Below are 6,488 nucleotides of genomic sequence, written 5' to 3'. Positions count from 1 at the left end.
TCACCACACTCTGGTAGCAAACACTTTGTTGATCGAGTGTACTTTTTCCACCACTTAGACTTTAGAATAATCTGTCCCTCTCCTGGTTGGTCAATTGCACTGGTATACTGATGTGTCGAGGCATCAATGTCTCCGAAAAGACATCCCCCGGGGAGTACACTTAGTGCATTGACCGACCAGGACAGCAAGAGATTATTCTAAAGTCTAAGTGGTGGGAAAAGTACACTCGATCAACAAAGTGTTTGCTACCAGAGTGTGGTGACTAGATGTTCGAAGAAGTCCAGAGAACAGTGTAACTAACATACTCTGAGTTGTGGAAGAAGTGTGGGAGGTGGGCAGGAAGAGTGGGGAGGGAGGCGCAAGTTCAAGGTTAGAGTGGTCTATATACTAAGTTTTTTGGCGGGAAAACTTAATCCAATTAATTAACCAGGTGAGGGTGCCAATTATTTTTGGCGGGAAAATGGACTGAGCAAGGAATTAGTGTGGAATTAATACAAAGACAAGTTTTTGGCGGGAGAATTTAAGCGTAAAGAAAGGTCTATAGCAGCAATTTTGGGGGCGACGACAACAATGCAGCCGGCTGTAATACGAAGTTTTTCGGCAGGACAATTTAAATGTAAAGGTCCAAAGCTACAATTTTGGGGGCAATTTGGGATGCATACGATATGAAAAAGGATGACTAAGGAATTTATGCAGCCAGCTAAGATACGAAGTTTTTCGGCAGGAGAATTTAAGTGTAAAGGTCCAAAGCGACAATTTTGGGGGCAATTTGGGATGCATACGTTTTGAAGAGGATGACTAAGGAATTCATGCGGCCAGCTAAGATACGAAGTTTTTCGGCGGAAGAATTTAAGTGTAAAGGTCTGAAGCAACAATTTAGGGGCAATTTGGCATTCAACCATACAATATGAAGAGTTTTTCAGTGTTGCTTGACATGAAATTGAAGTTGCTGGCTACAATAAACGTTAAATGGCTCCTCGCGAAAAAAAGAGAAATGTGAGTGCAAGTGTGTGCATGTGGAGTGTTGTCTCGTGTTAATAAAGAAACCATACTCACTCCTCCCCATCTTCTTTCACCCAGCCCTGCCTACAAAAGTCTGGTTCTTCCTCCTGCTGCAGTCCAGTCTCCGGGTCCGCATCTTGAAGACAAAGAAACAAAAGTCACTGTATTGGCCTTACTAATGCAAGATATTATGTCACACAACATATGCAAGTTTATGACAGTAAGAATGGAGCTAAATGCTGCCTGTAAAGGTCCAAAGCACAGTGCAGAAAGTATGACATGCTGTGTTTCAAATGACTAAAAGTGGAATGTGGAACCAAGGAGGTTATACTGGAGACACTACTTCTTTCGTATGAGTAATTGTTTGAAGATGTGAAAAGTGTGACATACTGTGTAATTAAAAGCAGTAAAAGCTTTAGTGACTGGATGATTGGATTTTAGGATAGATATGTTATTAGCCTGGGTTTGTTGCTGAACAAATGAACTATACTCACAAGTTACAAGTGTGCCCACTGTCTTCTCTCACAGCTTTGCTGTCTTCATTTCCTTCTGCATCTTCAGGTCAACAGGTTTGCTGTCAAAGCCATCATCGCAGGTTTCTCCCAGACTGGACAGCCAGCACACACCTAAAAATAATATAAAAGGATATGTTAAGGAAAAACATCCCCAGGCAAGACTGAAGAACCAAACTAATGATAGCATCATGCAATTCAACTATCCCATTGATTGAATAGATTTTGAAAGAGTTAGGCTGCTTTTATTTTTAAAATTGCTGTACTTGTAGCATGTTACACATTTAGAGTTCATGTAATAAGTCATGTAAGTTGTCAAGCAAGTTGCTTGAATCGATACACAAAAAGTTAGTATTAGGCTTTTCAAAGTGTTACTTATAGCAAGCTACATATGTATTCCACAGCTTTTAATACATCCAATAGAAAAGGAAAAATCTATGACATTGTTGTTAAGTATTGTCTCACCTGCATGAACAGGTACAAACTCTGTGTCTTCAGGTCAACTGGTTTGCTGAGCCGTCATCACAGGTTTCTCCCAGTCAGGACAGGAACGCCAGGACACACCTAACTAATATAACAAATAATTAGTGTGATGCTCCCCAAAAAATTTCAAGGCAACTATAGGTGACTATGAAAGTGATAAAATCCTGCAATTTAACTACCAGTATCCCTTTGCTTAGATATGTACACAGTGTTAAAAGTAGCTTGTTATGCCTCTGAGTTCTTAACACAGAAAAAATAAAGTTGAAAGCATTGTCTCACCTGTACAAACTCTTCACTCTGTCGTCAACTTCAAGCTGTGTCATCTAGCCTGGTTTGGACAGGAACATCAGGACTGCTGACCCTAATTATAACTACATAATCATAAAATAACAATTGATGCCAGTTACATGACTATTGTATGAATGGGTAACTAGCTACCAGGTAAAGATGATCTCTTGTATGCTTCCTTTTACTTTTCCTCTTCCCAGAAATGTTGACAAGTGCTCAAGAAGTGTAATATACTTAGTGTAGTAATTTATTCAAGTCAAAGGCAATACAAAATTTATGTGAAATATGTTTTGCTACATGTGTGTTATTTCTATTAAGTGTAAGACATAAGGGATGAGTGCTAGAGTCAAACAGATATTCTAAAGCATTGTCTCACCTGTGGATGTTGTTGTCATCTTGCTCTTGCATCTCTAAATCACCCAATCAGGTCCAATTTCTCTTGTCAGGTTCAGACAGTAGTCTTCACTACTGCATCAGTCAGCAGCCACCTAACTATACAGACATTAGAAGTTATACACTTGTCTCAAATAAAGTAAATAGTAGGTTGAATGCTGAATTCAGATTTTTCTCACCTGTGAGTCATCTTTGGTCTTCAAATCACGTGGTCTGGTCCAATCTCCTCTTGTCAGGTTTACGAAGAATTCACCACTACTGCATCAGTCAGCAGGCACCTAACTATACAGAAATTAGAAGTTACACACTTGTCTCAAATAACATCAAATAGCTGTAGTTAAAATGCAGAATTGGGATTTTTCTTACCTAATATTCCTCTTGGGTCTTCAAATCATCTGGCCTGGTCCAATCTGTCTTGTCAGGTTTAGACAGTAGGTCTTCACTCCTGTATAAGTCGGCAGCCACCTAACTATGCAGATGTTAAAAGTTACACACTTGTTTCAAATAATACCAAGTAAATGGTAGGCAAAATGCAGAATTGGAATTTTTCTTACCTGATATTCCTCTTGGGTCATCAAATCATCTGGTCTGGTCCAATCTGTGTTGTCAGGTTCAGACAGAAGTCCTCACTACTGCATCAGTCATCACTTAACTAATGTACAGAAATTAGAAGTTGACACTTGTCTCAAAAAATAAAAACTAGCAATGCGCACACACACCTTAAATATCTTTACTTTAAAACAAACACATACCTCGAACCTCCACGAAAACTCTACATAATGACCATAAAAATGGGGATAGAAACAACAATAAAATAAATCAACCCCCTTCAACTGAAAGTCTATGTGTAATGCGAAAAAAACTCGGCGCAAAATGTTTTGAAAACAGGAATTGCTACCGTCAAGCATAGTAAACTGTAGTGTTTGCGCCGGAAATACTTGGGCTTGGTCATTACTCCTTACTGAATTACTCTAAAAAGGAAACGAACAAGCTTTTAAATTATACATCATACGGTGAGGATGATAATGAAGAACGAAAGTATGATTAACTCGACATAACTAGTTTTCAAACGTTTCAAACGTATCGTATTCATTTCGGCTCCTTGAAACTTAGAGGACCCCATCTTGTTTACGCAAATTTTGGCGGGAAAAATAACTAATTATGTACACGGCCACATTCCAACAGGTGATTTGAACCACGTGGAGATAAAGAAAAAGGTTTGGTCGATACACAATTTCTTTCAACAAATATAACCTCAAAACGCCGAACAACTGACTAAAAAGACACACACATTTTATAAATACTCTACAAAGTACAAGCGCACCACACATTGAAAATGTTGTTGAAAACGCGGCAACTTGATGGACTTTTCTAAGCCTGTGTAAAATTAGGAACGGTCGCTGCCTAGTACAGAAATAGTTCATTTCTTACGGAATACGTTGACATGTTCGTACTAGTTGCTAAGGACTAATGTCAGCCAAACAATGTACTGGTTTACCTGCAACAATAAGTGACTGGAGTTACTCTTCCCAACTGTCTCGCCATTTTTGTCTTCTCCGAAATTTGCCAGGTCAGGAAATCCGCATTTTCTCCTCAAAACATCACCAGAACGGCACAAATCCACAGCACAAACTCCCAGACATTCTGCTGCACACTTACTAAGACATTCTATCGACGAAAACGTCTAAAAGTACCCAGAAAGTTGTGAAAAAATCAGCCCAGAGTATTCCCGTCGTACGAAATCGCCATTTTGACCGGACCGTACCAAACTTGGTCTTACACAGGTGTGTAGAACGGCCGTGCATAATTAATGTTAAGTTGATAATGTAATTATGACGACCAATGACGGCCCGTTTCGGTGCCAGGCACTTATATGTGTCGAAGAAGGACGATTAGATTATCTAATTACGAAGGATACTAACGATGATGTCAATCTCGATGCAAAAATGGGTAAAAATGCAGCTACAGGGCACCTTTAAATTAGTATTTCTATCATCACAAATAAACGTTTTCAAGAATAAGCTGTTATGTGGCCACAGTATGAAATATAACTCTCTTGCCCAATTTTCCTATTAATCTATTTTCGCGTATTATTTCGTGGTAGAATAAACACCTTCCACACACACACACACACACACACACACACACATGTTCACAAGCAAACCTGTCCTTGGTGCTGAACACCTTCCACACACAGGCAAACCTGTCCTTGGTGCTGAACACCTTCCACACACAGGCAAACCTGTCCTTGATGCTGAACACCTTCCACAGACAGGCAAAGTTGTCCTTGGTGCTGAACACCTTTCACACACAGGCAAACCTGTCCTTTGTGCTGAACACCTTCCACACACAGGCAAACACACCTGTCCTTGGTGCTGAACACCTTCCACACACGGGCAAACACACCTGTCCTTGGTGCTGAACACCATCCAACAGGCAAACCTGTCCTTGGTGCCGAACACCTTCCACACACAGGAAAGTCAATTCACTAGCTAGCTTAACTAATCTCTCCAATTTACACAATAATCAAAGCTGTTGTTTATATATAAGTAAAGCACAGGGAATTTTGTCATTTGGCGACTTGAGAAACGATTGCGAGATGTGCTCTTATGGGTGTTTTACTCCAGGTCTTTCCTGCTGTTGTTCTTGACTTTGAGGCTCTCCCCGACTACCTAAATATCACAAATCTATCGGGAAAGAACCGTTTTATTTCTGAATCTGTTCATTTTGAGACAAGCATTCCTAGAAGGGCTGTTATGAGCGGATGAATATGGAGCTTTTTCCATCAACATGTCTGCAATTTTTCCTTTTCGCGCATTTAAAAAAAGTCTGATCATACATCCTTCTCGCAACTCCAAACAGTTTCTTACTCAGTTGTTGAAGTATTTTCCATTACGTATTAGCCAATTATAGATCCACTTTCTCGGTTCAGTGTGCAGTGGTAAGTAATATACTATTTATAGTGTCCTCTTGTATATTACCGCATTGTACAAATTCTCCACTTAGTGTCTATACTATACTAGTCTAGTATATCTGGATTAAAAAAAAGATATTATACAAAACAAAGAAATTTCCTGATGAACTATGCAAAGGAGGTCCTGATTGGAGTAATTTATGTTTGATGATGTTCATGTTCACTTGTCTTCCAAACGCTGCAAGTATGAAATTCCCGCCATTTACCAGTAAGGAATTATAAAATTTTCTAATTACCTTTGCCGAGAAGGTTATGTTTTCAGGGGCGTTCGTGGGTGCATGTGTGTGTGTGTGTGCTTTTGCATAATTAATAAGAAAATGTTATAATTCCATAGTGTTAACTGCCTGGTATTTCATACTTGGGGCATTTTAAAGTTAAGTGAATGTGAACATAATTAAACATAACTTATTCAAATACGGGCCTCATTTGCATAATTGATGAGGAAATGCTACAATGGCATTCTTTGTTAACACAAGACTGTATTTTGGTGTATATATGACAGATATAATTCATGCAATCGAGGATCCTATTTGCATAATATGGGGGATTAATGAATACTTTCTTAGTCATAAGAAAGTCATTTGGCGAAGGTATGAGATCGTGGAACTCTAGTTCTTCTATTTGTGCATTATTATATATCGGTTCTTACTTCACTGTAAAGTTGCACATGCATAGTAGATACTCTTATCTACATAAATGTAGACATTCGTATGTGGAATCAGATAAAACTTTGACACATATGCATGAGTAATCATCTTCAATTCATGCTAAGCACCATAATCTTCTATCTGTTACAGTGTCTTTGATGATATGTCTGGTTACATGTACATACTGGT

The sequence above is a fragment of the Branchiostoma belcheri genome, unplaced genomic scaffold (assembly GCF_001625305.1).
Source record: "Branchiostoma belcheri isolate BF01 breed outbred unplaced genomic scaffold, Haploidv18h27 scaffold3, whole genome shotgun sequence".
Classification (NCBI taxonomy): Eukaryota; Metazoa; Chordata; class Leptocardii; order Amphioxiformes; family Branchiostomatidae; genus Branchiostoma; species Branchiostoma belcheri.
This window is presented reverse-complemented; position numbering follows the sequence as displayed.